Source organism: Salmo salar, chromosome 19 (assembly GCF_965601325.2).
Source record: "Salmo salar chromosome 19, fSalSal1, whole genome shotgun sequence".
NCBI lineage: Eukaryota > Metazoa > Chordata > Actinopteri > Salmoniformes > Salmonidae > Salmo > Salmo salar.
Genome location: NC_138309.1, coordinates 59,707,280 through 59,729,706, shown reverse-complemented (window position 1 = coordinate 59,729,706; position 22,427 = coordinate 59,707,280). Strand labels below are relative to the sequence as shown.

The 22,427-nt window shown below is 42.7% G+C and overlaps 1 protein-coding gene across 5 annotated transcripts in view; it reads left to right on the top strand.

Moving 5' to 3' along the window:
• The first annotated feature begins 1,389 nt into the window (after window positions 1-1,389).
• The window catches only part of raraa (retinoic acid receptor, alpha a), a 210,947-nt gene continuing 189,909 nt past the window's right edge, over window positions 1,390-22,427 (top strand). For 3 of the 5 annotated variants that reach the window (XM_014159000.2, XM_082965848.1, XM_082965845.1), the window contains exon 1: window positions 1,390-1,631. The gene's annotated coding sequence lies outside the window, so the exon portion shown is untranslated. The remainder of the gene's footprint in view (window positions 1,632-22,427) is intronic. The other 2 variants (XM_082965847.1, XM_082965846.1) reach the window with 1 other exon arrangement.

Sequence of the window (22,427 nt, the reverse complement as noted above, 5' to 3'; positions counted from 1 at the left end):
ACTTCATGATTCCATGTGTTATTTCATAGTTTTGATGTCTTCACTATTATGTAGAAAATAGTAAAAATAAAGAAAAACCCTTGAATGAGTAGGTGTGTCCAAACTTTTGACTGGTACTGTAGGCTAAATGCATACATACGTCGACGTACATAAATCACAGTCAGCCTTCACTGACAGCTGTATCACTCCTTGTCACATCAGGTGTGAGGCTTTAAAAAATAAGCGTTTCACATTTGCAACCTTTCAAATAAAATAAAATGTTATTGGTCACATACACATATTTAGCACATGTTAGCATGTCAAACCCTTGATTTTTTCCCATTTATTCAAAGCAATAAAAGGAATGTACGCTGTATAACTTTTGACATCCCTGAGCCTACTTTATTTTGGTGTAAAGTGGATTATGCAAAGCATGCATAAAACATGCATGACATGGCACTGCACTAAACACTATGCTTGATAGCTCTACAATTAGTCCATTAAGAGACTGTACAACATCCCTCCTAACATTAGGGGGTAAACCTGACTGCACGTCCAGGATGCAGCTGTACCGAGGACACCCTGGGGGCCTTCCAACCAAACCTAGAGATAATGTTTAGGAAACACTATGGCTGCCAACAGAGTAAAGTCCCACTGTCTGTCTGCAGGCAAATGGTAGTCTACATCGGTGCACGTAAGGATATCACGCCAGGGCTCAATTTCATCTGCCAAAATCCTGTGAAATAGGCCTATCTCACACTATTTTTAATAGGCCTATCGCACACTATTTTGTCAGCAACCACTTCCACCAAAACATGCTTTGAGCATTTGAAGGCCTTTCACTCCGCTTCCGAGTCCTCACATAGCCCTACCACTGTGTCCAACCACGTCACCCCCAGCACAGCATTCCTCACTTGTGTGCTGATGTGTAACAGTTGACACAGCTCAATGCCACTCACTGCTTTGTTGCAGCAGCCTCGTAGGCATTGTTGGAAAAACATCCAGTGTAGCTGACCGCCATACAAATCTTGCAGGGAAAAACTTTGAGGTGGGTTACTTGCAATGGGAGGAACGTATAGTATCTCACTGACTATATCGTGTCCTAGTGTGACCAAAAACCCAACAATCACTCACAGAAACGGTCTTATTTCTGTCAGGACAGAGGACAAGGACAGAAACGTGTGCTCTCCCTCCTTTGTTCACACAACAAAATAATGGTCAGCTAATTACCTAATTCAATTCAAATACTGTCTTTGAATTATTAGAGTTGCCCTGTCAAGATTTATTGGGGAGATGATTTTCTAAAGCATACTGTACTGTGTTTGGAAAAACTGTCCGAACATCTGGAGTTAACAGGACATCCCCTTTCAGAGGACCACGCCGTAAAAATAGAGGGGGCGGGGAAAGTGGATGTCATAGCCGGAGCACGTGACCTCAATGGCTGCGGCTGCTGCGAAAGCTGTGCTGAACTTCTCTGCACACTGAAAGCCTTTCACCGACGAATAGCCGGAGGGTGGTTTGGGTCGACACCCGTTGTTGTCCACCGTCGCGAATCGCTTTACAGGTAACAACTTTGGAGAGGCTATCAAAAATAATTATACGCGTCTCAGCTTCCACCAACCACGGAACCAGGAGGAGTCAACAGGTACAAGGTATTTGAAATTACACTTGTCGTTGGATGTTGCATACCTTGTCAACGTTTCGAGTTTTCTGTCCAGTTGAAGATTAACATTAGCTAACAGGTAAATGTCACGACTAATTGAAGTCCTTCAATTCGAGGAGATTCTAATTTTCAGATGGGCCATGCATTGCCAGTTTATTATGTACACTAACCTCATACTGCACGACGTCGATATCATGCATACAGTTCGACGAGGTGTTAGACGTTATGAGTTCGGTGCTTGACAGTAGCTATCAACAAGCAAGCCTTATTTAGATAACAAAACAGAGTTATTTGATAACAATTTTCCGTATTAATTTCCCATAATTGAAAAAGCGCAAGCAAGCAACAAAATATAAACGTTGTAATAAAGGGACAGCAAGCTACCTATAGTTTAGTTCGTTGGCTTGTCAGCTAACTGGATTTTGACAGGCTGACAGTTTTGTCAATAATCGCACAATCAGCCTGCTAACTTTTTCACTGTATTTATTCACCATGTTATGAGACAAGTGTACCCACATAAACAAGATCTAACTTAGTGGTTTTTAGCTGCAGTTTAGCGGGAGCTAGCCATGGAACGTCAAGACAATGGAATATTAATGCTGAACAATCCCAAAACTGTGTGCACAAACTTATTCCCAAGACAGTGGCACAAAAGTATTTTGTTCTCTGCAAATAACTTAAAATGTAAGTCACACTGTGAAACAGATGCCTCCCCCAATTTGTTTACACCTTTGATGCACCTTTGTCAAGATAATATGCCCACATTTGCAGCCTCCTCAGAGGAGCATCTGACAAAATTAAATGTCACAATTATGTATGACATAATTATTAACATTGTGGCAATGTGTTTAGTGAAAGTCTAGTGTAATTTCGAAATTGCGTCAGTTAGGATTTCCTTCATAACAGTCAACTTTATTATTACCAATTTCTTGCAAATATTTTATTACGCTTTTATTAAGTCTTTCATTTCAGCATGATTCAAATCCATTGTTTCCTATGTAGATCTGTAATAACATTTTCATTGGGATTCGGTATGACTATGAGGTAGCCTTATCGCGGTGTAATATCAATCATCCACCATAAAATATCATATATGTTAATAATACCCTCATATGGATTATTCCAATGCCCTTTCCAAGACTGGCTGCATAATGTGTACAACAAAGTACTGTTTTTGTTGTGAAAAAGTCATTTGCCCTTTTCTCCATAAAACCTGTGACATTCAGAGCAAGATGCATCAGAGGCTTAGTCGCTGAGTGGGACATTTGGTGTGTCTGAGGATTTTCCCACCCTGTCACCTTCCCGCTTGGCGTGAATCACAGTTACACGTTGTGCCTACGGATGTGCATATTTCCCTTTTTAAGACGATTCGATATGTATCCAGATGCGTTTTAGTCGAAACGATCCGATTTGATTAGAGGAACAAATCGATTCGATGCGCTAACATTTGTTGCATAAACACATACATTTTCCATTCAAAATGAAAGTCTGCTGATGATGGAGCTCCTGGGCTTGGCCTCTCTGAGCTGGATCTGTCCTCGTTATGAAATGATCAACTTTACCCTACATATCTAAAAAGGACCATAATACATTGATTGTTTTAAGCAAAACTACCAAAACTATGGCTGATGGTGAACCTGAACAATCAAAATCAAATGTAATGTAAGCCCCGATCAGCATGTAGCCTACCTATAGCCAGATGAGAGTTGTCTCTGATGGTAGCTTAGGCTACTTTTATTCTGGTAAAACACCATTTTCAAAAGCACATTTGATCAAAATATCAGTCACTCGACTAATAACGCCTAATATTGCGCAAGTCATTTTACATACATTTGAATGCGCAGTTTGACTAGGCTGCTAATATTGCCTGGGGTTGTTCGGCATGCAAAATGACTTGTGGATCAATGACTGTCATAATTACGTGCTTAGTTTGACACTGAGGGAAAGGGGGCAGTTGTCACAAAAGACGAGGTATTTTCAGAAGGTAGAAAAATAATTTGAGAAAAAAAAAAGAAAGTGAACGGGCGATTCGTAACGTTTGAATCGACTTTCTGACCGATGCATGCTTCATTTGGATCACTGGTTTGGGGTCCCGCAGACCGATGCACTCGTATATCTTAAACATTTGAACCAGGGACCGATGCATATTGGTGAATCGTTACATCCCAAGTTATGCCATAACTGCAACGACCCTAGTCAGCTGTAACCTAACCAAGCAGTAGGTTCACTTAGAATTGCTATGACTGTCACTATAGTGGCCTAATCCTGAAAGGTACTGTTATGTAATGATCAAACTGCCCGTTCTGCCCCCGTCCCGCCCCCCAGGATGCCTCTTTCCCAGATCTAAACAAATGTAGTAGGATTTGCACATGTTTACGCACAATTTTTATATAAACTTCTGTTGTAACTAAGTTGTACTATAAATGACATGATCGACATGTTGTAGCCTACAAACGCATTTTGTAACTATAATAAACGTCATGATCGCAACCGACATGTTGCATCACTGTGACGAAACGTTGGTAAATACCCATTAAATTGATGGGAGATTACACATGGAGTGTGCGACTTTATATATTTTGAAAGATCACATGATGATTCATTAGTATTCTACATAATCAAACACCAAAACTTTTCAAATGTTCAAATGAAAAGGCTATTGCACCGAAAAACGTGGAACGTCAGGTGCATTCAGAACCGCAAGACCGCAACATAATAAACTAAAGCACTGATCATTGGGAACGAGATCAGAATGTCTGCTAAGGCTTTATCCACGAATTAAATAGGGAGCCTAGCCTACAAAACGAAAACAATCCATGTTTAAATCAAAAGGCCTGATAAACATGACATTAATAACGCGGCCACAACCCGAGTCTCCAGTGCCGACGCATTCAGAAATCAAAAGATGGTGTAGTATTTAGTTTAGAAGCTTTGAAGAAGGCCAAGAGAACAATAAAAACTTTTCAATGACAACTGAAATCCACATTGGGTAAAAAAATACAAATGATGTAGCCTACGATGCAATACTTGTGATCATTTTAAGGAGAACAAAAACGACTTAGCCTACAATTGAACACCAACGCGGAAGGTTCGCTATTTGGCATCTTCACAATTAAGTAGCCTAGTTTTGTTGTTTGGCTTATTGAAGAGAACTAGTGCCGATCACTCGAAGCCCACCTCTTCCAATGCACTGTGGAAAAGTGTGCATCGAATTCTAATCGATGTAGAGCCGAAATTAGTATAACATCCTTGCGTTTCAAACTTCCCCAATTTTGATAAATTCACATACTATAAAACATAATATTTTTGCATACTAAGAATATGTCATGCGCGATTGCGTTGTTTCCCGCTAAAAGTACAGTTGTTTAGCTATTCGGAAAAGGCGTCAGAAAATCCAGTCACGTTACTCCGTATGTAATGTAACCTGCCCTTTCGGTCCTTCGGGTCGGTGGAAAATGAAACAATCATCGAAGCTTAATCTGCTGTGTTACTGTCGCCAACTCATGATACAGGATAAGCCCTATGGGAAAGATTTAGTCTACTGACTGGTCTGGTACGTCAACAATCCAATCGTCCTTGGGTTTCGCCTGGCCTCCCTCAAGGGCAAGAGGATCTGAGATGTGTTCACCGTGTTATGAGTTTGGCAACTAAAAAATCTAAATGATGGGCATTAATATGGTGTTGGTCCTCCCTTTGCTGCTATAACAGCCTCCACTCTTCTGGGAAGGCTTTCCTCTAGATGTTGGAACATTGCTGCAGGGCCTTGCATCCATTCAGCCATGAGCATTAGTGAGGTCGGGCACTGATGTTGGGTGACTAGGTCTGGCTCGCAGTCGGCGTTCCAATTCATCCCAAAGGTGTTCTATGGGGGTTGAGGTCAGGGCTCTGTGCAGGCCAGTCAAGTTCTTCCACACCGATCTTGACAAACAATTTCTGTATGGATCTCGCTTTGTGCACGGGGGCATTGTCATGCTGAATGGGCCTTCGCTTTGTACACGGGGGCATTGTCATGCTGAATGGCCCTTCCCCAAACTGTTGCCACAAAGTTGGAAGCACAGAATCGTAACTGTATGCTGTAGCGTTAAGATTACCCTTCACTGGAACTAAGGGGCCTAGCCGAACCATGAAGAACAACCCTTATGCCGCCTCCAATAAAATTTACAGTTGGCACTATGCATTGGGGCAGGTAGTGTTTTCCTGGCATCCTCCAAACCCAGATTCTTCCGGACTGCCAGATGGTGAAGCGTGATTCATCACCACAGAGAACGCGTTTCCACTGCTCCAGAGTCCAATGGTAGCGAGCTTTACACCACTCCAGCCGATGCTTGGCATTGCGCATGGGGATCTTAGGCTTGTGTGCGGCTGCTCGACCATGGAAACCCATTTCATGAAGCTCTCGACGAACAGTTATTGTGCTGACGTTGCTTCCAGAGGCAGTTTGGAACTCTGTCGTGAGTGTTGCAACCGAGGACTGATGCTTTTTACACACTACATGTTTCAGCACTCGCGGTCCCGTTCTGTGAGCTTGTGTGGCCTACCACTTCGTGATTGAGCCGTTGTTGCTCCTAGATGTTTCCACTTTAAAATACAATTGACCGGGGCAGCTGTAGCAGGGCAGACATTTAAGGAAACTGACTTGTTGGAAAGGTGGCATCCTATGACGGTGCCATGTTGAAAGTCACTGAGCTCTTCAGTATGGGCCATTATACTGCTAATGTTTGTCTATGGAGATTGCATGGCGGTGTGCTCCATTTTATAAACCTGTCAGCAACGGGTGTGGCTGAAATAGCCGATTCCACTAATTTGATGTAGTGTAGTTACAATTCTATGGTGATAAGTTATCAACTTCAGCCTTGCAGGCACCTCAAGTCAATGTGTTCATCAGCTTCTCTTGTGGCAGATACTCTATATGTAGTCTATAGTGCAGACATGCTGTTGGGTGATTGTCCATTCTAAGTTTTAGGATTAGACCATACAATGTGTTTTAGGATAGCAGCAAACTCAATTGCTGCTATCCTAGTACTGTATTTTGAGTGTAGATAGAGTTGGGGCATTTTTTGAGCGACCGTGAAACGACTTGTGTGTTTACGGATGTCGGTTTCCTTCTTGTATGAGATATGCCAGTTAGAAACCACACACGACTTGGTTTCGCATTGTGATAAATGTGTCATCACTCACTCACTTACTATGCCACCTCACCATACCTCCTCTGAAGTAAGACAGGACCCTCCCTGCTCTCCCCCACTTTTTCCTTCCTCTTCAAAATCTTAAGTGTTACACTGGAAAATGTTATTTGATAGTAATAAACATGATAGTGATTCAAAATGGCTGACACTTTCTTTTTTTCTTGTAACCTGTGGAACAAAAAGTTTTTAAGTGGTTGAATACGTATCAAATCAAGATATATTAGTATTTTATTTATTTTTCGTCCACTTTGAAATTACAGAGTATTTTGTGTAGAACGTTGACAAAATGTTGAAAAAGTAAAGGGGTGTGATCAATGTTCCCACATTTTTTTAAGGCATTGAGCAAATTTCAGGTCTGCTCAGCGCAAACTTTATGCAACTTGTGGAGCACGTTTACTGTGAACACTGAGGCTGTACCCGCTTTAGGTTACAGTTATGACAATGGCCAAGTAGGCTACTGTGGCTATTTGATCATAATGTAGGCCTATCATAAAAAACAATGGAGAAAATGCATCTCATAACATTGTAACATGGAAATGTTCTATTATTCAGCCTACAGTTGCAGCCAATGTGTGGTGTTCAATGTAGGCCTACAATCCATGAGACTTTTGAAAATAACATGTAGGGATTGTCATTCACCTGTTTATCCACTTGTGTTGTGTGATGCAAGAAACCACTTTACAAATTAACATTCATTATTATTGCCATACCATTATTACAGAGAATCAGACAAATGATGCTACCCTCTGCATATTGGCTATTTAGCCTGTTCAAGCCCTGCTCAAATACAACACTGCCCTTTTAAGACAGAAAAAATGCTCTTTACCTGACTTGCTTTTCAAAGATGGCTAAAATGCACACGTTTTGTGCTCTTGTAGGAAGTAACCACTCCCCTATTGCTGACTACAAATTATCAATAACTGGGCGAATAACTCACTAACTAGCAAAGGATATGAACAAAATGTGCACACGTGGCTACATGCGGCTCTTGCTTTGATCTCCAAACAAGTGCATCTACTCACGACCACTCATACAGTTCAAAGGGAATGGCACAGATCCATATATGGCAATGGTATATTTGCATATAGGGGAACTGCAGCTCTGAATGGTTATGGCGCACCGGTCTGTGTAGTGTATGGGCCTGATTTGTGCCTGTCAATGCAATGAAATCCTACTCCAATGTGCTCTGCCTACAAGAAAATCTCTTGCAGAGTTAGTATGTTGCACTGAAAGTGGCTAATATTGCGTTGATTCGTTCACAAGTCGCACAGTAGAGGGGAAACATTGATAGTGTTAACTAAACTAAAAGGGAAAACTAGAAAGATGAGTGAAGTGCTTCTCTGTGTGGGCTGATTTTCCTTCTAACAGGGAACATTGAGGGTGATTACTTTCTGAAGCCACTGTGCAAGTCAGTGCCAGTACCTTATTCAATGTGCAGGGTTACAGGAGTGGTTGAGTGGTTGAGGTAGTTGAGGTAGGTTTATACATAAGAAGTGACTGGTAGTAGGATATACATGTAAACAGGGCTGAAAAGTGACTGGTAATAGGAATATATCAATATTTATGGTAATATACTAATGGTAATATATACATGTAAACAGGAGTAATAGTGACCAGTGGCAAGATAAATAGATAGATACTAATGGCAGTCAATAACAGCAGCGTAGGTTTGAGGCTGTGTGTGGGTGTAAATGTTTACCGTCAGTAGTAGTGAGTGTGCGTTTGAGTACGGGTGAAGGGTTGTGTCAGAGTGGGTCCAGATCTGGGGATGGGCATCGAGTTAATGTGGATAGTCTGTGGGAGATCAGTAGTTGTTAGCCATTTAACAGTCTTATAGCCAGGGATAGAAGCTGTTTAGCTGTTTAGGGGTCTGTTGGTCTGAGCGTTGATGCACCAGTACTAGGAGCTGGGCGATATGACCTAAAAATCATATTTTCTTTTTTTCAAACTTATGAGTGATTCAAGGTATATATATTTTTTAATAAGCGTTGTTGTACAATTAAAGGTCAATACACTGCATTTCAGACAGTCAGCAATAATCTAATGAATTCCGGTCTTGTGAAGTTATACCTAGGCTAAATATAAGCCTTCCACAACCATAAGACCCACCAATAACTTAATTATTTTATCAAAATAGTTTAACTGGCTTTATGCGTTTCTATAGGCATATTTTGGACCTAAGCTTGACTCCCATTGTTAGGGTGTCATCTCGTCATTATATATAGATCTCTGGTGTAAATGGGGAGGTGCACAGAAGGAGCGAAAGAGACAAGACCAAAAATACAACATGAGAATAAGCGGACATAAACTCTCGTAAAAACGAAAAATAACAAAACCTTGATTCTTGCGATACAGACATTTGGAATATCGTGCAAAAACATGCATCCGGCCAGCACTAACCAGTACCACTTGCCGGACGGGAGCATGGAGAAGAGTCCATGTCTCGGGTGGGTGGAGTCTTTGGCAAATTTTCGGGCCTGTGTGCACCTCCCCATTTACACCAAACAGACACCAACCTCGCATGTACGTCCTTGATGGCTGGGAGCTCGCTCTCAGTGATGTGCTGGGCCGTCTGCACCACCCTCTGTAGGACCTTCCGGTTGAAGGCGGTGCTGTTGCCATACCAGGTGGTGATCCAACCAGTCAGGATGCTTTCGATGTTGCAGCTCTAAAAGTTCTTCAGGATCTAAGGTGCCATGCCAAATCATTTTAGCCTCCTGCGGAAGAAGAGGTGCTGCCGTGCCTTCTTCATGACTGTTTTGGTGTGAGAGGACTTTGTGAAGTCCCCAGTGAGGAACTTGACGCTCATGACGCCCAGATGAAGTGAGATGTCTTATTGGAGGATGGTGGGAGAGTGTTTCCACTTTGAAACCTTTTCTGCAGGACATGAGATTAGTACAGATAGAACAATGAGACAGATATTTCACTGGATGTATAAATGTGAAGCATCCGGTTGGCATTTCCACTCACTACCAAATATGGTAGTGTGAGGATGCCCAGTGGGAGAAGATGGAACGAGATTAATTCTGGCTGACATTCTGCTAATTTACTCGTGGATTAAACATTTGATCTCAATACAGTTATCTGTTCCCAAAACTACAATCTGTTACGAACAGAGTGGACTAAGTTTAGTAGACTTTACACTTTGGCAAAGTTAGAAAAAATGGCGTTGTTTACAAGGTGTTCAAAGGCAAATTTAGTTATTGTGCACTTCACAGAGTAGGTGTTCCCTAACGGAAATACGCAAATGAATGCTAGAACGCGGCAATAAGATCTCGCTACCTCGTGCTTGGCTCTGCCCACCTTCTTGCTTGTTCTGTCCATAATGGCTAATTTGTTCCCATTTGAAACAACAGGCGTTTGGTCTATCTTGGTTTAGTTATAAAAATCTTTGAGATTAGTATCCCACAGAGCCGCTGATTTGTGATGTCATTTTGTATTTGGGAGCACCCAGTGTTATTCCTAAAAGTGGCCTTTTACTTTCTGTAGATTGTCATTCACTGTTGATTGAAGGTAGAATTATGAGTTCAAATGATAGGCTTAGTATTTAGCTACCGTATCTACCAAATATACTCATGTCTAGCAATATGGAGGGTTATAAGACTCCTAGCAATGTGATGTGGTTCAGGGATGGGCAGAAATGTTTGCCCAATTGATTGTAGCGATAGAAAGTACAGCTACATTTGGTATAGAGATTCTACCAAAAAGGCAACCTCAACACATTTTCACTTTGGTTAGCCGAGGCACACAGGTCTGTGGTAAGGCTATACACACACTATCTGTCCCTTGTGTTCAGTCGGTGACTTCCTCTTTCCCAAAGTTGAGACTGTGCAGGAGAAATGACAGATGAGACAGGTCCCCCACAATGGCAGGTTACCCTGGAGATATCACACGGCGCTTGCTAAACGGTAAACACCTCAACCGAGTCGACACGCTCGCGCTGAGATGCCGGGGTTTGTGTGGGTTTTATTTTAAGAGTGAGGAGCTCCGATCTGAGCAAAACCACAGTTTCGAGAGCTGAGGCTTTGGTTCACTTTTATGAAAGAAATACATTAGTCAGTCAGACATTTTGGGAGTTTGTTATAATGATCAGTAGTGTGGTGTGTCAAGTCTTCCAACTCTGATGTTGTTTATCATGAAGTTGTTTCTTTGCCGTTGACTAACTGTTTACACAGGGAAAGAAACACTTGCTGAATAGAGAAGGTATGAGCTGGAGTGCAGCTAAATAGTGTGGCCGACACTCATGTCGGTCAAGGCCTGGTTTTATCAAACAGGCCCCAGCTCCAGACCTCTTCAGAATGAGTAGAAATAAATTGCAATGTTATAGTGGTTTTGGCCGTGGTACTCGCTGACTTTGCCGCTGCCTTTGGGAATGGGGCGAGTGTGGGAAAAGACTGAGGAGGAGGGTGGGAGTCGCTACCATGGGAGTGGAGCGGAGTGGGGATTGGGGAAGTTAGGCCCCTGTGATGTAGGAATATAGGAGCTCTAGTCAGCCTGGCTGATGGGAGTTTGACAGGCCAGCTCACGCATACTGATTCTATCTCCACCCGGTCCATCGTCTGCTTCCCTACTCTCCTAGTCCTCCCTGGGAGCCATGAAAGGGTTAAGTCATCCCCCCTTTTCTATCACCTCCTTTTATTTCTCCCTTTATGGCTTTGATGGTATTAAATAATCTTTACGTGTCAGAGTGCACAGCTCTCCCGTGTTCATGTAGGAGAGCAATTAGATCAGAGTGGTAGCTCGAATAACTATGCTTCATTGAAGTCTTAAAGTGGCAGGGCGCCTCCCCTCAAGTTACTATTCCAATATACTTAAACCCAGATGGGAAGTCGGAGACCCAAGGCCATTGTGTTACCTACGCAGTGCTGGGAGGCTGTGGTGAGGGATCTTTAATATTATCAGCTATTGTATAGTCTCATCAGGAAAAAAATGGCCTAGAATGGATAATCAGTTCTGATATTTTAAGTCCCTCACCAGTTTAATATGCCTGAAGAATTAGGTCAGTTTTTGTCTTCTTTTGAAATGAGGCTAACCTTAAGACTGATCACTGAGCTATTATTGTGATTCATTGTATCGGGTGTGATTGAAAAGACAATTGATTTAGACATTGAGATTCTGAGCAGATTTAGCCTACATAAGGCTGTTTTTCAGATCGCTGTGTGGAAGACGAAGCTTTCGCTAATTAGTACACTTAATTTGGTGTAGCTTAGTACTTTATCTATATTGAGTTCATACTGTCTATTTTGGTACATTTCACTTTGGTCTGGCATTGCCGTACACGCACACCCTGTCGGCCTAATCTATTCTACCACGAGAGACCTATTGCATTTCACAATTTGTGTGGGGATATTGTGGCAGTGTCATTTTTTCCACATTCATTTTGTGCCTTTGCTTTCATAGAAGTCTCTTTTGCCCAGTCGGACAGTCCCTCAGCTTGACGGCTGACATTTCCAGTGAAAGAGCTCTATTGTCGTCAGTTAATCCCCCCCCCCCCCATCCATAAAACAATGGTATCAATTGCTTCCACTGAGTACATCCACATTGCTGTAAAGAGCCAGGCCCATTCTCCTTCCAGCCAGGCAGCCAGTCAGCCACTCCAGGCAGGCAGTGAAACCTCGTATTCATTCCCATTGACAGCCCCTGGTAGTTGTACAATACTAACTGATTCCAGCCCAGGCAGCTAGTCTAATAATATCTCTGTAGCATGAGAACCAACCTTTTATCGTGCCTGGCCTGCCACCTCGGAAATGCACAATTAATAATGGTCTCTGTATATATTTATTTTCCCGGGGCGGCTATCAGCAGGGCGAGACTGGCCGCTTTGGGCTCTCCTGCCCCTTTCCTAATGAATGGCTTCCATTCCATTTCCCTTCATTTTCCCCTGGACACTGACATTAACGTTGACGGATGATATGTTCGTTCATTGAAACTGGGATCTTAAGCACATTGTCATTGAAAATCGTATTCACCCTCCCACCACCACCACATGCTCTCATTCGCTTTCCCTTCTCTCTCTCTCTCTCTCTCTCTCTCTCTCTCTCTCTCTCTCTCTCTCTCTCTCTCTCTCTCTCCCTCTCCCCCCATCTCTCCTTCCTCCTCTCCCTGTCTCGGTGCTCTCTGTCAGCACCCAGGGACATGCCTTTAATATTCTTGTTAGAGCAGCTCCACTGCACAGTCTGAGGAGTTAACCCCCTCCTGCCAACAGCTAGCCTGGGGTCACTTCAGCACAGGGTACTTACTACACCAGCTAGCAAATGTTCTCCTCCAGGAAGTAGTCCTACTAATCAAACACAATGTAGCTTGCACAGTATGTCTCTGTTTCCTTGTGCATGTATTTCTAGGGACTTTTTACTTTTTGGTCAGTCAATCACTTTTGTAGTTGTGAAACTGTACCTCTGGGCTTCTGTCAAGGCAGAGACACTGACAGATTATCTGGTTGACGTCCTGCATTCCATGGACCTTTTTTTAGAATTGTTGTCCGTGTATAACAGGTTCTGCTGTGTTGGCGGGTGCCAGGCGGGCATAGATGGCGTCATCACCCTGCTTCCTGCCTGCACATTAGATGAGGCTGGTGCCAGATCTGTGTGAACGGGAGGATAATGACCCAGAACGGATCTGATAATGCTTTGGCTGCTGCTTCTGCTAGGGCAAACTGAAGAGCTCAGCTCATAGCGTCATTATCATACTGTGTGCGGTGCCCTGCTCACATCAGCCAAACCTCTTTTGTGAGCTGCTGCCTGCTGCTGCTTCCACTGTCTCTATGGTCTGTCAACACAGCAGAGCCGGGGAGAAGCCATCCCATCTCTCTGGATCTCAGTCATGGTACACTGCTTCAGAGAGGCTGCTGTTGTTCGCTAAACTGATGAGATTCCAGTGCAAGGATCCAGAGCGGAGCTAAGTTAAGCCTCCAGTGGCCAGACTTGGACCACATCAGTCTTTTAATGGGCAGAATGGGTCCAGGCTTTCACAGTGCCTGTGGTGATGTCTGACCATGTCAGCTGACATGATTTAGCAAGTCGATGAGAAACTTGCTGTGTAAGTGACGTAGATCATAGTACACAGTGTGTCTTGCCATCAGCCTAGGTTGTGTAAGTATCCTATGTGTCATTACACATCAACACGATTTTCTTTCGTTTTTGGTTAACATGAATGACCATGCAATATACTGTTCCAACAACTACACTACATATGTGAGAGTATGTGGACACCCCTTCAAATGAGTGGAATCGGCTATTTCAGCCACACCCGTTGCTGACAGGTGTATAAATCGAGCACACCGCCATGCAATCTCCATAGACAAACATTGACAGTAGAATGGCCTTACTTAGTTAAATTAAATAAAAAAAATACTGAAGAGCTCAGTGACTTTCAGTGTGGCACTGTCATAGGATGACACCTTTCCAACAAGTCAGTTTGTCAAATTTCTGTGTTGCTAGAGCTACCCCGGTCAACTGTAAGCGCAGTTATTGTGAAGTGTAAATGTCTAGGAGCAACAACGGCTCAGCCAGGAAGTGGTAGGCCACACAAGCTCACAGAACGGGACCACCGAGTGCTGAAGCGCGTAGCGTGTAAAAATTCCAAACTGGCTCTGGATGCAAGGTCAGCACAATAACTGCTTGTCGGGAGCTTCATGAAATGGGTTTCCATGGCCAAGCAGCCACACACAATCCTAAGATCACCATGCACAATGCCAAGTGTCGGCTGCAGTGGTGAAAAGCTTGTCACCATTGGACTTTGGAGCAGTGGGTTTGGCGGTTGCCAGAAATAGGCTACTTGCCCGAGTGCATAGTGCAAACTGTAAAGTGGTGGAGGAATAATGGTCTGGGGCTGTTTTTCATGGTTCGAGAAATCTTAACGCTACAGCATCCAATGACATTCTAGACAATTCTGTTGCTTCCAAATTTGTGGCGACAGTTTGGGGAAGGCCTTTTATTGTTTCAGCATGACAATGCCCCTGTGCACAGAGCGAGGTCCATACAGAAATGGTTTGTCGAGATCGGTGTGTAGGAACTTGACTAGCCTGCACTAAGCCCTGACCTCAACCCCGTAGATCACCTTTTAGGATGAATTGGGATGCTGACTGCGAGCCAGGTTTAATCGCCCATCAGTGCCCGACCTCACTAAGGCTCTTGTGGCTGATTGGAAGCAAGTCCCCGCAGCAATGTTCCAACATCTAGTGGAAAGCCTTCCCAGAAGAGTGGAATAGCAGAAAAGGAGGGACCAACTCCATATTAATGCCCAAGATTTTGGAATGAGATGTTCGACAAGCAGGTGTCCACATACTTTTGGTCATGTAGTGTGTATGTCTTATTGCAGTCTTAATGTTGATGAGTTTATTTCACCCAGCCTTTGTCATGTGGTTTCTTGTCAGAGAACGTGTTGTTTTCGCCATGTAACACACACACACACACACACACACACACACACACACACACACACACACACACACACACACACACACACACACACACACACAAACACACTCTGCAGCAGGTACATTAGCATTTACATTCTTACTGATTCATGGCATTGGGAGAAAAGCATATTGATAAATACCTGGAGTACTCACTCATCGAAATTGCTAAACTAAATTGGGCAGAACTGAGACTTATGCGGGGCAGTAAATTAAACAAGCAATCTTCTCTGCTGGGTGACAGCACAATGGTGATTAGGCTTTCGTGTGAGTTACCATTCATTATGTATGACTGTGCTGTGGGCTGCCTGCAGTTAAATAGACCCACAGTCCATTGACTGGGCGCATTATCAGAGACCGAGTGAGCGGGAGGGAGTTAAATTGCTTTATTTCCTCTCCGAAGTTCCATTTTCATCAAAATGAACGTGGAAACCCCAAGCATGTAGTTTGGCGTCCTGCGTGTGTGAAATGTGGTGGGGGTGCTCCAGGAGGTGTTCGCTGCTTTGTGTTTCAGGGCTATTTCCAGAACGTCTTTCGCTATGTACACACCAGCCACTCTTCGTTTGTCAAATCCCGCTCTGCCTCTAACTTGCTGCTCCCGCCCTAATATAAGGCTATCTTTGTCTCATCTGTAGCTCCATGTACGTTTCCCTACAACTCGTACTTATCTTGAGAGGCTTGCTCTGTTTAACTTGTGACATTTTCAGTAGCTTACATAACTGTGTTCAGCAAACACTAGAATCCTATGTGATGTCAACAACATTATTTTGCTGAGCACAAGTGTTGATGATCAGGTAGTCTGAGCTGAGCGGGATTGTTAAGATGTGTCTTGTTTCATAAGGTTTAAAGGGTGTCAAGGTTTTGTAAGCATAGGCCGATTTGATGAAGAGTGTCAACTACTTTCCATGGCTGTCCAGTCCACACACTGTCTTTGTAGACCTTAACAGCAGACCCAGGAATGCTATTGCAAATATCTGTATTTTCTGTCTTTTTTGTCAACATGATGATTTTGCTGTGATAATGACCTGGTAGTTATGTTGTGTTGGAGTGGTCTATTGCCATATAATGTGTTGCAGTACTCTTATTTAGTACAATTATATTTGGCCTCAATAGAATAGCGGCAACAACGAAAAATAGATGTGACCTAATGGAAATACATGTGAGCTAATTGCCTCTCTGAAAACGGTACCTTTTCTCTGTGTTAGGCAAGGCTGGACAGACTTATGAAAGAGTGGAATGCCAAAATTGAATGCATTTTCACATTGCATGCGTGTTCGTTTTGATAATTGCAATCACTAAGGAATTTTCCGCCCACACACAACTTATGAAACGGGAGCTGAAACGAATGCTATGTTTGTTTTGCTTGTCGAATTCTTGCCATTTTCTCTTCGACGAGGGTGGATTTCTCTAGCGTGTCCCTCTCCATTGTCCCAGTGTTGGCGGTTCCCACATCGTACAACAGGATGCGGTCATCCTCAGTTGGCCCCTAGCCTTCAGTAGCCACTCGCTCTACTCATCTGCAGTGCAGCAACCATTTTGGACCTGCACTCTGTTCTGAGATGCTCTGTGAGAAGGACCCCCAGGGGTGGGGTGTTCTCTGATAAGCATTTCTCACTATATTTCTCCCATTGGTTCATTTGGAAAGCTAGACATTGTGTTGTAGCTGGCGCTCATCACAACACACACCCCCGGCATTGTTTTCCTATCAAGCCAAATTGAATTTTAACTGCCCTCATGAAGCATGAAATACTGGGCTTTATATTGACTCTGGCAGGTATTTAAACTTCTGATATGATCCAGACCACAGTCATTAAATCGTCAAACTGACGCAATGTTTCATTGCTTTTGCCTGAAGCCAGCATGGCATGTTTTTCCATTCAGGGATTCCAATATTTGTCTCTCTCATAAACACTGGGCATCTGGTTGCCTGTAGTAAGTCTTCATTAGCGTAGAGGTTGATGTAGAAATGCGGTTGAAATTCTTTAGAGAAAGCAGCCTCCTTGGTTCTCATTTGGAAGCTAGCAGAGGTATGATAAATGTAGCCATCACCTATTGACCCATAGAGGTCAACTTGGTGCACTTAACCCCCAACTCCCTCTAGCTCAGTCAGCCCGTGGATACTCTGCAGCAGACCAAATTTGTCTAACTATTTTTACTTTTTGACCGTTGTCTTCTACTTTGCGCCAACTTATAATTGCCAGCTAACTGTGTACTTTCTTGTTTACAGTTCACTGTTAGATTCTTCCCCAATTCCTCTGTGCAGAAATACATATTATTTGGCCTTCAGGGATGCTTGGCCTTCAGCAATATTCTCTGTTTTGATCTCAAAATAGTCCATCCACATGAATCGTGTAGATCTGAAGAAAAAGGTTTGGGAATGGGAGGGGTGGTCTGTTGCTCATATCGAGATCATCACTACTCGTTCTACAAGGAGAATATCAAACCAAGTTCAGAGCGTGGCGTCAGATATGTCAGATCAGAATGAGGGCTTCATCCAATATCAGCTGTGATCAGCCAGACGCATCTGCTACCAGCCGTTACTCGCCTGCTTCTCCGACCTCTCTTTCTGCTCATCTCCATCAGTTTTAAAATGTCATTTAGCCGTGATGGCAAGCTGGGATGTACAGACAGTGATGAGTCTTCTGTTGTTAAATTTGTTTAATTATTGGAGCAGCTCGCGGCGTGAGGAAGTAGATGCACTACTTTTAATTTTGCCTGTAAGAACCAAGAGCACAGGCCAGTCTGTCTAGGCTTCGCTGTCACGCAGCCTCTGAGTGCCATAGAGTAAAAACAGAGCACAGTGACAGTCGTGCCGGCGCCTTTACATTGCTGAAAACCACGTGTCTCTAGCCCAAGCTATTCAAAAGCTGTTCCCCATATCACCAGAGCTATCTTTTCCCCTTTCTACTTCAATTCACACCCATTTTAGGTCATTGAATAAACCATGACGCGTGCGGTTTTAAACAACTGGAAGGCCACTAATTGTTGGTTTGATAACAAACAACCTTGTTTAGTCATGTTACCTAGCTAGCAAAAAATCTGGTAACTTGACCAATAGGCTATGCACATTTGGATGGCACAGGAAGAGCGGAAAAGGATAGACGGCCTACTCAAAGGTAGGATGCATATGCTTAATCAATGTCATTCTAAGCCACAGTATCTTAATAAAAAAACATTATATTTTTCTGTTTGTTAAATTCTGTTTTGTGCCTAACTTTTCAAATGTTTCATAATTATTGGCACCCTTGATAGATAATCTCTTATCAAGGGTGCCAATACTATGGACATGACTGTAAATGCATAATGATCTGCATGTCATTTTGGCAGTAAGGGAAAACGCACTATATGAAACAATCTTTAGCCTACTATTCAGATAACTATACCATCTCACTCACACACACACACACACACACACACACACACACACACACACACACACACACACACACACACACACACACACACACACACACACACACACACACACACACACACACACACACACACACACGCTCCCAACTTAGAAAATGTAGGACCAAACAGAATTGAACTAACACCAGAAAAAGAGCGCTTAGAATTACGGTGATAAGGCATATGCTTCCTACCTTTGAAGCGTACTGTATCTCTTTGAGTAGGCCATCTATCCCTTTTCCGTTCTTCCTGTGCCGATCAAATTTGTGCATAGCGTATTGGTCAACTTACCAGGTTTTTGTTAGTGGCCTGCCAGTAGTTTAAAAGGATATCAAGGATCTGGAAAGATTCTGTATGGAGGAATGGTCTAAAATCCCTCCCCATGTGTTCTCCAATCTCATAAAACATTTTAGAAAAAGGCTCGGTGTCGTTATCCTCGCAAGGGGAGGATGCTAGAGTATTGTAAAGAGGGGTGCCAATAATTTTGATTATATATATATATTACTTAAACAATCTCCAAAAATATTGTAGCATACAATATAGCTCAGTACTTTTATATGATTAATATTATACAGTACTTTTTTCCTCATTTTATCAAGGGTGCCAATAAATATGGACCGACTTTATATTCCTTACTATATTATTTCTGCCAAATCACAGGGATGCCTTTTGGATATGAGCAAATCAACCATTTCTGCATACTTTCTGCAGTAACCTATTTTATTATACAGTAAACAGTTTGAAGTTAGATTCAATGTGTTGTATTGCGTACAGGTGTGAATATCAGGGACAGGTTTTTGTGAAGAACATGCAGAACGTATAGAAAACGAAATCAGGCATCCTGGGGGTTGGGGCGAACAGGACGCTAATAATCCCCCACCCCGTGGTATCACAGTACATGCTCGCTATTGTAATACTTGGCCTGGTATCGCATCATTAGTCAAACTTTAGTATTGTGACAACCAGTGTTTGACTGTAATAGGTTCCGGTACTCATTTTGGGTGCCTGTACAGTTGTATATTTATGCGCAGGAACTCCATAATACTTTTGAGATAATATCATTTCACTTCTATGGGCTAGCGTCCCACCTGCGGGACACAGCCAGTGAAATATCAGGGTGGCAAATTCAAAAACAACAAAATGTCATAATTCAACTTTCTCAAACATACACACCATTTTAAAGATACACTTCTCCTTGATGTAACCACATTGTCTGATTTCAAAAAGGCTTTACAGCGAAAGCAAAACATTAGATTATGTTAGGAGAGTACATAGACAAAAATAATCACACAGCCATTTTCCAAGCAAGGACATGTCAATAATACCCAAAACACAGCTAAATGAAGCACTTACCTTTGACGATCTTCATCAGATGACACTCCTAGGACATTATGTTACACAATACATGTATGTTTTGTTCGATAAAGTTCATATTTATATCCAAAAACAGCATTTTACATTGGCGCGTGATGTTCAGAAAATGTATTCCCACCAAAACGCCCGGTGAATGTGCACATCAATTTACAAAAATACTCATCATAAACGTTGACAAAATATATAACAATTATTTAAAGAATTATAGATAGACTACCCCTGGATGCAACCGCTGTGTCAGATTTTAAAATAGCTTTACGGAGAAAGCACATTTTTCAATATTCTGAGTACATAGCTCAGCCATCACGGTGAGCTATACAGACACCCGCCAAAGTTTGGGGCAACCTAAACTCAGAATTAGTATTAGAAATATTCTCTTACCTTTGCTGAAAAAAAATGTATGAAATTCTATGAAATGTATGCATTCACTACTGTAAGTCGCTCTGGATAAGAGCGTCTGCTAAATGACTAAAATGTAAATGTAAAATGATCTTCTTCAGAATGCACTCCCAGGACTGCTACTTCCACAAGAAATGTTGTTTTTGTTCCAAATAATCCATATTTATGTCCAAATACCTCCGTTTTGTTCGTGCGTACAGATCACTTATCCAAAGGCATAACGCGCGAGCGCGGAACCAGAGACGAAAAGTCAAAATGTTCCATTACCGTACTTAGAAGCATGTCAAACGCTGTTTAAAATCAATCTGTATGGTATTTTTAACGTAAAATTGCGATAATATTCCAACCTGACAATAGCGTATTCATTCAAGCAGAAAAAGAAGGAACAGCGTGCTCGTGTGACTGCGCATATCCAATCCCTTTGTTGCCAGGCAGTCCACTCAGAAACTGAGCTCCTATTATCTGCCCAGTGACAGGAGAATGCTCAAACCACTTTCTGAAGGCTTTAGACAGCCAATGGAAGCCTTAGGAAGTGCAACGTAACCCCACGGATACGGATACTGTAGTTTCAAAAGGGACTAGAAAGAAGAACTACAATTCTCAGATCCTCAGATCCTCCACTTCCTGGTTGACTTTTTCTCAGGTTTTTGCCTGCCATATGAGTTCTGTTATACTCACAGACACCATTCAAACAGTTTTAGAAACTTCAGTGGGTTTTCTATCCATTCTATTCTAGTTTCTGGGCCAGAGTAGTAACCTGTTTAAATTGGGTACGTTTTTAATCCGGCCGTGAAAATACTGCCCCCTAGCCCAGACAGGATAAGAGGAACAGAAACTCCACAATACTTTTGAGATAATATCCTATAAGAGGAACAGGAGCTCAACCAGTAGAGAATTTGAGGTGCTCTGCTCCGGTGAGCTCCTGCCCAAGTCGAGCACTGAACATCACCATTTTTTTTTGCACTTTACGAAAATGTGCATGTTTCCGTATGGGGGGAAAAAAGTCACATTTTAGGGCCTTGCCATTTTGCATCCTTGGCCTTGTACCTTCTAAAGTGACTTTGGCTCAAGATACAAAATGTTTGGCCAGATATATCCTCCTCCCTCAGCTTTGGTCTGACCTTGGTCCTCGAATATCCGTTTTTTTTGGATCTGACCAAGGAGATAAGGAAATGGGGGAACCGTGGGAGATTATTGCAAAAATCATATTTGGCAAATTTGGATGAAGGAGGGCAGTGACGCAGATAAACTTCCTAGTTGGATTCTGTTTCACCCCCCTTTCCCGCCAGCAGTGTAAAGAATTGCATGGCAGCTTTTGTTCTTTTGAAAATCCACCTTATAATGTCTACAGCAGGCTCCGTGTGTGAGCTTGTCTGATTAAAAACCGTCCTCCAGTGCCCAGCTATTGCTACACAATACACCACCACCCTGCCCTAGATTCTGTTAAACCCAAGCCAAATCGCTCTCCACTGTCAAGTCCTCTGGAAGTGAATGGTAAGTGTCGGCTGAAAAGACTCTATGCAGTTGAAGAATATGGTACAGGTGACAGGTACAATACCATAGTGTCTTTAACACGCTGCCAAGTTGGTTTTGCTCAGGTCTTCAGATGGCCCTCCCCCCACTTCAGTGTTCCGCATGACACTGATTGAGCCATTTCACACAGCTAAGCTGTACTACGAGTCCCACTTTATAATGAAATAATACTGCTAAATCAAAGCTTGACAAATCTACTTTCTCCATGTTCTCACATTGAGGATTGGGAGGATTAGACAAAAAAATTTTTTTAGTGCCACCATCTTTTCAGCTGCTTTTTAAGAATTAGTTCCAAATAGCAAAATGTGTGAATACAATAAAGGGAGGGGGGAGCATTGTTAGGGGAGCTGGCTGTGTGAAAAGGATATTATTATCTAGCAGTTAAGCCCAACATGAAACGGCACCAGGCAGTTGTTAAGCGGAAGTCTTCTGAGACTTTCTCAACCCCCCCATCGTCCGATGCGGCCCA